The sequence below is a fragment of the Pinus tabuliformis genome, chromosome 1_2 (genome assembly GCF_031772625.1).
Source record: "Pinus tabuliformis cultivar Carrire ecotype Pingquan chromosome 1_2, CPIR1, whole genome shotgun sequence".
Lineage (NCBI taxonomy): Eukaryota > Viridiplantae > Streptophyta > Pinopsida > Pinales > Pinaceae > Pinus > Pinus tabuliformis.
The window spans coordinates 588,549,983-588,562,637 of NC_142298.1; positions in this window are offsets into that span (position 1 = coordinate 588,549,983).

A 12,655-nucleotide genomic window follows, 5' to 3' on the forward strand; every position below is an offset into this window, starting at 1 on the left:
GAGAGGAAAATCCTAATGTTGGAGTAGCAGAAAATTCAGATTCAGGTTCAGATATTTCAGGTTCCTCACCTAAATCACTAGTAGATGAAAAACTACCAATAATTTCTGAAAATGAAATAGATTGCGGATTATAATCTGTTACTAAAGCTTGATAATCAAGATGTACAACCAATGAAGACTCTCCTTCTTCAGGTGACCCAACTCTACTGTCTCTAGGAGTTACAAGGGCTCGTAGCCCTTCAGGCTGGCTTGGTGAAAACTCAGGAGGTTGGCCCCGAAGTCTATGGGACTTCCTCGGTAATTCAGCCACGATTAAATATTTTAACTACTTCACACGCAAACAAAGAAAAATCTCAATGAAAACCACCTAAAGCCTCTAAAGAACCAAACAATTTTGAATCACACGCCTAAAGAATCTAGGAGATCAAACCACACACAAACAATAACTTTCCGTACTAAAAACACTAGTTGGTGATGAAATCCAACGTCACAGAGTTCAATACAGAAATGGCGGTTGGAACAGTTACCCCGACAACCTGCTTAATGAATAGACTGGCACAAGTTTCTCCACTAAACCATCTCGAGTGAAGAGAACCCCCCAGAAAATCCAAGTGAGTCTAGCCGACGTCTGCTCCAGGTACAGTGGGATCTTCCCTCCACCGTCACCTTAGGAAAGAATCCTATAGAATATGGTCACTATGGTTACCAACGGAAACAAATATACCTGGGGGAACAGTCTACGATCCGATACGCACGCAAGGGTAGAGTAACAAGCTCAATCCCCTTGAAGGCTCCTTGACATAATCCAAGGTTTACCAACAAGTGACCCCAGGCTCCTCGACAATGGTTAATCCGAGGTTTACCGTTTTTAATACGTGAATATCTTCTATCGTTCCCAATGAGGAAGGATTGATTCCCACACTGGTTCAGATATGATCTCGTGCTTCTCCTTTAAGAGGATCTTTCCCAGAGCATAGATGTAACAATTGGATTTTATCTCCTACCGCAAGATACAACTACTTGTTTGTTTTACTATCTTGGAGAGTTAATTACTCCCTACTCCAAGATACTAGCCTAAGCTATGTTGGTGATATAGAGCCCTAGAAATAAAAAGATTACTAGATAGATTTTACTTTAAGCATTATTTTTATTGGTTTTTCCTTAAGTCAAAAGGTGTGGAGATGAAACTTATGGTATGAAGACTCGACTCCAAATCACTAAAAATGCACTTAAGATGATACACAATCTTTTCCCTTCAATGAATTTCTAGCTAGGAAAGAGTTGAGAATGCAAATGCTTGTAAAAACAAATCTTTCCTTAACAAAAAAATCAAAATAAGAGCTTTTTGTCTTTTCCAATACACTAAAAACGAGACAACTAGTTATGCTCACGAAAATTTCCCTTTTGTTTCAAACACTCAAATACTACACAAACAAACTTTTACAAAAGAGATTTTTTTATTTTTATAAAACACTCAAAACTATGGAAAAATCTAATCTTGAGATCTATAAATTCTAAAAACTATTTGAAGTAAAAGCTTACAAGATTTCTTTTCAAGGATGTTTTACTTAGATATAAGCAAACTAAGGACTAATTTGTCCAGAATCACAAATCAGTCAAAAAACAACCAATTTTTTTTTTTCTTTTCTAAAAATGAAATCCAAAACTTTTAATCACAAGTCCTTAAGAAGTTTCGCAAAGAGAAAAAAAAAGATGGATTCCTCAACAAAGGCAGATTTTGCAAACGTCCAGACTCATAAGATGGCCAGTAAAAACCAAGGTGATCTGAGGCTTCTAAGGCTTCTAAGCTCTGAGCTACTACAAGATCGAAATGAAAATCACGCCCGACAACCAAAACTTCTAGGAATTTCACCTAAAACCCTAATGCCAATGGAATTAACCTAAGAAAAGTTCCTGACAAGTCACGTGCAGATCTGGGCAATGGATAAAAACACCTAAACAAATCCTAAGCTGACTGAAAGAGAAAATCTCAAGTTTTTCAAGATTTTGACAGGATCCGCAGGCCTGCAGTTCACACAGGTGCGGGACCGCTCTGTGTGTAAAGCAAAAGTGCGGATAGGTCCGCACTGTGTTACAAGAAGAGGGTGCGGTCCTCTCCCAAAAGTATGAAAAACAAAAAGCAATTCAAGATTAACTAAACCTACCCAATTCCACACAAAACAAGCTAAAAACAGAAACAAACACACAGTTTCTCAAGTCAAAGTAAAAGCAAATCAAAAAATCAGGTCCCTAGCAGAGTCGCCATTTTGTCACACGAAATGAGTCGTTCTTGCGGACAAGACCGACCTCCCTAGTATCTAATGATATCTAGCGACAAACAAACCAATCAACTTCTATCTTTCTCTAAATATGCAGTTTATAAATAAAGGAAAGCAAGTGTTTTAGGCCTACCTTGGGTCCAATGCAAGTTTGTGGAAGCCTCGCTCTATTGATCCAATTGAGCTCCCTTGTAGAGAATCTGCAAACGCAAACAAGCACAAAAATTAAATAGCACCTGAAAAGCCAATATAATAAAGCATACTTATCATGATGATCAAGGAATTCATGAAACAAATCACATAAGACAATTTGTTGAGAAAAATGAATCTGATTGTATTAATTTAAATCAAAGAAGAACTTTACAACCTGTGCCTTGATGCTGTACAAGCTCCTCCCAGGGTCCATCAAGAAGTCTCCTCTACTTTGACAAGTTTCACTCTCTTCCAAATGAAGCCAAAAGGTATGTGATCTCTCCTCTCAAGCTTAACTAGGAAGTCTCAATTCCAACAGCATTTACCCTAAAAAATGTTCAGCTTCTAACCCCTCTAGCAACCAGCCCAATGCCTTAATTTATAGTGCAATGGAGGGAAGTTACTAGGTCCTCCTTCAAAGGCATAAAACCCTCCTTCAAAGGGATAAGCTCCTCTCGTCAAGGGATTAGCTCCTTCACTTTTGGGATGCATGAACCACCTAGGAGCGAACCATCCACGTCAAGATTCCTTCTAGAATCATTTAGAATTGACCCAAAGTGAGGTTTTAAGAATAAACTTGCACCTTTTTGACTTCACAGGGGTCCGCACCCACTCCTTTAGAGACAGAGCTGGCAGGTCCGCAGGTAACATGAACAGGGGGTGCAGGATCGCAGGCAATAGTGAGAGAAAGTGCAGAACCAACGCTTTATTAATTTTTAAGGTCTTTCTCTCATTTTCAAAGCTTGACATGAAGAGCTGAGGTTTGGGACTTGCTTAGGAGGACAATATGAATGATGATAGACCCATACTGACTGCAAATAGTCATGGTGACAATATTTTGTGTAACAATCACAATCAATGAAGCTTTTACTAAAGCAGTGTGGCTTTAGAAGTTGTTTGCAATATTGTTTGACTAGGAGCTAGAACCAACGATGATATATTGTGACAATCAAAGTTGTGTGAAGCTTTTATAGAATCCCGTGCTCTGTGACAGGTGAAAGCACATTGAAAGACAATTATCACTACATTCATGACATGGTGCAGAAGGGAGAAATAAGGCTCGATTACATCTCCACTGATGAGCATACAACTGATATTTTAACAAAGCCTTTGTCCAGGGTGAAGTTCATATACTTCAGGGACAAACTTGGGCTTGTGGAGATTGCCCCTCTTGTTGAGAATGAGTGTTGGTATGATCATGGACATTCATTCTCCCTGTGTCAAAGATGTTGACCGGTTTAGGAGAATGGTCCAAGAAAATAAAATCCTTCTCCGTGTGTTATAGAAGTTGATCAGTTGGGGGGAATGGTCCTAGAATCCTAGGGTCACTCAGTTGAGTGCGTGGATTTAAACATCAAGCTTAGTCTCTCTATATAGGTTGAGGAGCTCATTTAGCATCGGGTCGAGTTTCTCATGAAGAGTGCGGCCATTGGAGTTTCACCACGGGTCAAAGGGTTTGATCATGATGGTGAACCAAGAATAGTCTAGGTCAGGAGTACTAATCAAGATTATGGGTCTTTGGTACCAACCATAGTTAATATGATTGGTTGATGCTAAATTTTATGCCATGTGTTAGGAGTACCGACCAGGATTATGAGTTAGTGGTACCGACTAGTTGTGGTTGATGATTTACCTTATGTCAGAGTTGTTGACTAGGTTGATGATGATTTGCTATAACATTTTCATAAATAAATTTGTCAAATTGAGAACATCTAAGACAGTCACTATCAATACCTCCCCAGTTAATAGGGAGTGTTGAATTTTGTAACTCTGGTCAATATTCATAATTTATATTTTGGCTCTTAATGTATTTATATTGATTATTAGAAAGGATGTTCATACTAGAGTCAAAATAATTTTTTATTTTTGAGTCATGTCCTTATGAAATTTAAAAAGAGAAAAAATTGAATTTTCAAAATAATTTTTGGCTCCAAGTTAGTCAAGTTTTCCCAGGCATAAGAGAGACCCATTTGACCCAGAAAATACCCATATATAGACAGTTAAAACTCCTCCACAAGCATCAATTCGATATCTCTCAAGCAAGAATCTTCTGGGCATCCAAGTGAAGGACAAGAAGGAAAAGGAGGATGAAAAATAAGGACGAATTCATCTCTTTCTCTTTCTATATAGTTCGCAAGTTTGGAGAAACTCTCTCTCTCTCCACTTCACATACTTTATTGGGAATGGAAATTGCGGGTTTGAAATTTTTTGGGTAGTTCCAAGGACAAAATTCTGGGATTTTAGGTAGTTACAAGGAGGATGAAATTCGACCTAGGGCAGAACAAGAGGGATGAATTGATGGATTAGATTAGAGGCTTGAATTGGAGGGTGTTGATCAGGTGTGACCATAGATTTGTTGAAGGTCAATTTGACCTAGTTATTGACTAGAATTCTATGTGTGTCTCTTGTTGAAAAGAATAATTTCTCTATTGAAAATGTTGTTAGGTTTTTCCCACAAGTGGGTTTTCCTAGGGTAAATCGTGTACTCTCTTTGTGCATTGTGATCTACACTATCATGTTGCTTATATATTAGTTGAATTTCTGAAGTATAATTGCTTAATGATATACTAGAAAAGTAAAACAATAACAACATCATTAGAAGTAATTATCAATTTTCAGAAATATTCTGTGTGTATCTATTACACTTGAAAAATCAACAATTCTTAAAGGGCATGAGAGTTGGCACCCTTAGCACAAGGTGGATAAGGAAATTTTTGATTGTGGTTAATTCAGAATTCCTTAAAGATTGATATGCTATGGATGATTAAAGATAAAAACTTAGAAAGTTATTGAATATTAAGCTAATCTAAAGTTTAATCAATTCTAACATTGAAAACTAAATTTAATATGAAAACATAATAAATGAAAGAAATGGTTTGGCTAATGTTAGTAAACCAATACTTAAAAAGAGATTTTGTGTAAGTGAGAGCTAAGAAAGTATATATATGTACGGATTTTAATTACCATGTTTAAAAAGGAATTAATTTAAAGTTAAATGGATGTAAGCTTATGTGATAAAAAATGTAAATAGACATGTGCAAGCATTGAATTATTTAAAGAATCCTAGAAAAGACAACTAATTTTGAAATGAAAAATTTAAGGAACTAACTAAAACTAACTTGGACTCATGGTAGGCAACAATGAGTTAACTAAAATAAATTGCAACAGTTAAGAAAAATAAAAATGGCATAAGGGAACAAGATAATCAAAACTGCATGGGCTGTCCTTCCAAAGGTTATTTTTGGCAGATATGGCTATAACGAAATAGAAGAATATTTAGAAATTCTAATCAGAATCACAAGGTCTTAGAAATCAAGATTAAATGTCATTTAAAGGAGTGTTTGACTGATATAAAAGATGATTCTAATCTCAGCCAATAGGACATTGCTTGGGGATCATTCCTTGACTTGCAATTTCAATCAGCAGTTAGAAACGTCCCTCCTCTGAAAGACTGGAAAATAAGGAAATCTGAAACTGACTTTCAAGACTGGCTCAAATCACATTCAAGGCACTCCCTCTTTTTTGATGGGGCAGCTAAGGGCAATCCGGGCAAAGCTGGTGTAGGAGGTGTTGTTGTAAATCCAATGGGGGAAAAATTCATTCCTTTGCTTGGGGGCTTGGACACTCATCCAACATTCAAGCTGAGGCTTTGGCCCTCTTTCAAGGCCTCAAGATCCTTAAAGAATTGAATATAAATGAAGCTAATGTTATAGGTGACTCCCAGATCATTATAAACGCAATGGTTTCCAATTCCCCAGCTTTGGATCTTAAACTAGCAAGGCTGATTTCCAGAATTAAGGGCTTGGAAAACGCTTTTCAGAAGTTGAATTACTACCATGTGCTGAGAACTCATAATAAAGACGCGGACATTGAAGCCAACAAAGTTGCCCTCCTCTCTGCTGGGGTCAAGATGAAAGATGAAGAAGAACTATGGGAACCCATCCCATAAGCTGATTATTGCCATGTTTTACTGCTTGCTTTTAAATAAATTTGTTTGTATCTTCAAGTGGGGAAAAATTTCTGAAATCGAATCTATAGATTCCCTATCAAGGAAGAAGTCTTCAAGCTTCAGCTGCATTCTCACTCTTAGCAGTGAGATGCAACAAAATTTAGACATCCTCAATGTAATCAGATTTTTGGCATTCAGGCCAAGATGAATACAAATACTCCATAACCGTTTTTTTCAAAAAAAATGGCATAAGGGAACAATTAGGAGTAGATTTGGGAACATATGACTCTTGGGTAAGAGAAAATATTTATTTTAAATAAAATAATAGGAATTTACATGAGACCAATTTGTGGATAAGACGTAAATAATCAAATTTATGGAATTAATTAATTAATTATTTTTGCATGTGAAAACAAGTGTCACATCTGATCCTCATTTAAAAGGCTCTATAAATAAAGACATTATTATGTAAGGGGAATCATTTTATCTCCCTAGTCCTAAATGGGTGTGGTAATGACATTCTATATATTCTTGTGAGAACTTGTGACTTTATAATCTTGTGTTTGTGAAATTGTGATCTTGAGTACTTCTTGGATAGCGTGGTGGGTTGGAACTTGTTGATCTGAGAAGATCAGGGTTGTGGTCCAATTTCTATCAACTAGTATTGATCTCTTCTCCTTCTTACAACCCCATTGTGGCTCGGGAGGGCCAAAGGGAAGAATAGTACCTTAACACTGGTAGGGTGGACAACTAAGTGGGTCATCAAATTTGGTCTACTGCGTTGGGATTACAGAAGATTTGGTCATTGAAGTTGCTTCAATCTAGGAATGAGGATTGTGACCAACCTACATTGAATTTTCTACACTCACTTGGGTGAATGGTACCTTTGCTGTAAATTATTGTAGAAAATTGTAAGTGAAAATTTACATTGAGTAATATATATATATCTATATATATATATATATATATATATATATATATATATATATATATATATATATATATAGAAAGATGAAATGAAGAAAACATGTATGGATAAAATTCTCTTGATATTGTTGTATCCATTGAATACACTTGTAGGAATGATTTATATTTATACATGGATATATTGAATATGATTGAAATTTATTTATTTGTATTTTTAAATTTATACGTTAGATATTTAGTTTAAATTATTTATAAAAAAAGAGGCGAAATTTTTGGGTTACATCTAGGGGCCCTACACCAAAAGTCACAACACTTTATTACAAAAGGTCACATCAAGATTCAAAATGTGTGATATCATCATCCAAATGCCCCATCATCATGTAAGGTCCCACATCCATCATCAAAATGCCACATCATGGTGTAGAAATAACAACTCATCTCCAAGGTGTATTGTTTCACCTCTAGGGCATAGCCATATTATCAATAAGTGCAATGTCCATCATATAAGGTATAACATCGATCATCAAGGGTATAATGTCCATCATAAATGGCTAGGACATATGAGCAAGCCAACATGTCATCAATAGTTCCAACAACCTCCAAAAGGCATGCAACATTATCAATGGGCTATGAAAGAAGAGTATTAGTGTCCCATGTCTATGTAAGCACCAACAAGTAGGAGCTCTAAGAGTCAAATGAGATAAACCAATATGTGTACAATAGATAATGTGACATAAAAAGTGATTCATGTTTTAATGTAAAAGCCACTAAGTAGATCACAATTGATATCTTTTTTAGACTTCACACTAGCTTATGAATTTATGCAATTTGCAAGGTTTTGAAACATGGGGACCATCATAGAACCTTCTTAGGTGTGCTAATATTGAGGAATTAAAGTATTTCCCAAGAAAATATTCAAGGTGTAAGCGTGAATGAAATGGTATGGCTAAGGGTTTACTCCTTGGTAAAGGTGTCTTTTACATGTAAAGCCGTGTGTGATATTCATACGCAAGAGTTCCTTTGTAGAAGAAGAGCTTCATGCATTGAGTTACCCCTTCTTTGACAATGTGTGTTTCCACCCCTTTCTTTCCTTTTTCTTTGCAAGTCCCCTTTTGATGTATATGGATTTCATTGCATGGAGGTTGTAATTAATTAATTAAGTCCTTTCCTTAGTTATGCATCTCATTACATTAATAATTGGGGTGATGGTCTCATAGTGAGAGGGAAGAGCTCAAGCTTGTGAAAATTCTGAAAGCTAGAATCCTATTGCAACAACTGATATTATTTCTTCTAAGTGATAAATTAATTATTTAGTTTATTGTTACGACAAAATCGAAATAAACACATTGCAACCTTCACAAATAAAAATTACAGAAATAAATAGCACTGGAATTGAGAAAATACTAGGACACACACATAAAAATAACACTGTTGTTTTTGGAAAAAAGTCCCCGGAAAAATCCAATGCGGGAAAATCCGTGCAGCATATGAGGGTTTTATTTTATTATGTAGCAGTGAAATTTGACTATAATCTATGGAAGCCCAACTGACAGTCCAATCAACAAGTATCTGACATAAATATTTAGAGAGAAAATTCTCTTGCCCCACAAGAATTCTCGACACTGACTTCTACATAAAATTGGTCATCCAAACCCCAATGCGAGCCCTTATGTGTTACATCTGCATTGTCTCTCACACGTGTGGCTCGAATTTTCCTCTAAGAAAGCCATCTAGCCTTCCTCTGCTACTGAAGGTTACTCTTCGACACTTTCGAAGAATTTCCCGGCCTATAGAAATAGAAGCGGCCTCCTCATAAGCTAAATCGAACTACTTTGCGTAGACCTTTGTGCTGCTTCCATGTGGATCACTTCTGTCACTTTCTACTGCCTCTCTGTATATGGAAAATCTCCACTCGACTCACTGTCCCTTCCCCTCACTCACTGCTTCGATATTTGGCTCTCCAACTACTAACTGCTGCTACTCTGGAAATTGATCTACTAAGGAAATCAAATTTTTGGTGTTCTCAAGTGTGTTCTCAAAGTGCCCGTCGAATTCTTCTTATAATCCATTGTTGGAGATCCAACGACCAAGATTAAAACTTAATTGATGGCTAGGATCATCTTGGAATCGATTTGTGTGAGTTTCTATATGATTCTCACCTCGACTTAATTAATACTGATTAATTAACCAATTTTACTAAGTGTAGACTATGGAAACATAAAAAAATTGGTTAATAATCTAATTAATTCACTTCTAGGTGAAATTTCCATAAAATATTTCTAGGTCTTGGAGATCTCATGTATTCTAGCCTATCCACCAAATTTCGTGGCTAGAACACATTCGATGCTACACAAAATAACAATCCCTTTTAGTGTTGAATGTGTTCTAGTGTTGCACACTCTTCCATAACACTCTGTCTTTGTATCATCTCTATTACAATGTTGATGTCTGGCTACTATGACTACCTACCACTTCCCACCAACCACAACACAAATCTGATGCTCCATCTGTTTGGTTGTTGACCCTGATGTACCACTGCCAACATTTCATCTGCACTACAACTTTGTTTTTGCTGCAACTGCAACATCTGCAACTGAAAAGCATCCAAAATACTGAATCAATTGTGTTCAATATGATGCATCTGTCTCCCGAGTCTTGACTTCTACTAGTCTCTACACTTTCTCTGAAGAATATGCACTGTTTCTGACTCTATATGGTGCCACTTTGCACTGTTTCCAACTGTGCACTATGCTCTCCAGCATCTGACTACAGCTAGTCTGCAACTGTCACTCTAGAACTTACTACAACAATTGCCTCTGATCCATCCTACTATTATATATTGTAGGCCCTCGTAGCGAGGTACTGATCCATGAGGTGTACTACTCAAGGACCCTGTCATATCTCTATAGTTCTATGGGAATGCAGTACCAAATCTCCCCACCTCACTCTTGGAGGTATATTTGCAAACATCATGAAGTCTTCCTCCAACATTGAGGACAATCTGTGGATCTTTGCAAAAGCTGCCAGATGGTCCTGCTTTTCTGGCTTGTCCTTCTTCTTGAGAGAATACTACGTGCTGTAGTGGCCGAGCTCACCACACCTGGAGAATTTTACCTTTAACAAGTCCTTCTTCTTCTTTCTTACTCCCCCTGGCCATGACTGGGACCCTTCGATGCAAGGGCCACATTCTCCTCCTCCTTCACCACCTTCGATCCGCTATTATTGTTGCTACTGATGGAGCTCTTTAACAGATCTCACCTCAACTCCTCATGCTGAAAGTTTGACCACATCATGTCCCATTTTGATAGCATGTCTCTAACCAATATGCTTTGGAAAAATACTTGCCACTCCTCAGATACATTATTCAGTGCCAACCTCACTAGCTTTGTTGGTTGAGGCGTTTCCCCAACAATTGCAAGTTGGTCCCCTACCTCTTGAATCCTGGTGAAACTAAGAAAAAATGTATGGATAAAATTCTCTTGATATTGTTGTATCCATTGAACACACTTGTAGAAATGATTTATATCTATAGATGGATATATTGAATAGGATTGAAATTTATTTATTTGTATTTGTTTTTTTAAAATTATATGTTAGATATTTAGTTTAAATTATTTATAAAAGAAGGGGTGAAATTTTTGGGTTACATCTAGGGGCCCTACACCAAAAGTCACAACACTTTATTCCAAAAGGTCACATCAAGATTCAAAAGGTGTGATGTCATCATCCAAATGCCCCATCATCATGTAATGTTCCACATCCATCATCCAAATGCCACATCATGGTGTAGAAATAACAACTCATCTCCAAGATGTATTGTTTCACCTCTAGGGGGTAGCCATATTATCAATAAGTGAAATGTCCATCATATAAGGTATAACATCCATCATCAAGGGTATAATATCCATCATTGATGCCTAGGACATTTGAGCAAGCCAACATGTCATCAATAGGTCCAACACCCTAAAAAAGGCATGCAACATTATTAATGGTCTATGAAAGAAGAGCATTAATGTCCCATGTCTATGCAAGCACCAACAAGTAGGAGCTCTAAGAGTCAAATGAGATAAACCAATATGTGTACAATAGATAACGTGACATAAAAAGTGAGTCATGTTTTAATTTAAAAGCCACTAAGTAGATCACATTTGATTGATATCTTTTTTGAACTTCACACTAGCTTATGAATTTCTGCACTTCACCAAGTTTTGAAACGGGAGGACCATCATAGAACCCTATTAGGTGTGCCAATATTGAGGAATTAAAGTATTTCCCAAGAAAGAATTCAAGGTGTAAGCGTGAATGAAATAGTATGACTAAGGGTTTACTTCGTGGAAAATGTGTCTTTTACATGTAAGGCCATGTGTGATATTCATACCCAGGAGTGCCTTTGTAGAAGGAGAGCTTCATGCATTGAATTACTCCTTCTTTGACAATGTGTGTTTCCACCCCTTTCTTTCCTTTTTCTTTTTTTTTTTCTTTGCAAGTCCCCTTTTTATGTATATGGATTTCATTGCATAGAGGTTGGAATCAATTTATTAAGTCCTTTCCTTAGTTATGCATCTCATTACATTAAGAATTGGGGTGATGGCCTCATAGTGAGAGGGTAGAGCTCAAGCTTGTGAAAATTCTGAAAACTGGAATCCTATTGCAGCAACTGATATTATTTATTTTAAATGATAAATTAATTATTGAGTTTATTATTACGACAACATCAAAATAAAGACACTGCAACCTTCACAAATTAAAACTGTGGAAATAAATAGCATTGGAACTGAGAAAATACTAGCACACACACATAAAAATAACACTGTTGTTTTTGGACAAAAGTCCTCGGAAAAAACCAATGTGGGAAAATCGGTGCAACATATGAGGGTTTTATTTACTATGTAGCAGTGAAATCTGAGTACAATCTATGGATGCCCAACTGGAAATCCATTCAACAAGTATCTAACATAAATAATTAGAGAGAAAATTCTCTCGCCCCACAAGAAATATCGACACTGACTTCTACAGAAAACTTGAGCCGTTATGTAATGCCTCTGCATTGTCTCTCACCTGTGTGGCTCTAATCTACCTTTGAGAAAGCCATCTAGCCTTCCTATGCTATTGAAAGTGACTCTCTGACACTTCTGAATACTTTCCCAACCTATGGAAACAAAATCAACCTTCTCCTCAGCTAAATCGAACTACTTTGAGTAGAACTTTACGAAGTCTTTGCGCTGCTTCCACGTGGATCACTTCTGTCACTTGGTGTTGCCCCTTCAGATATGGAAAATCTCCTCGCGACTCATTTTCCCTTCCCCTC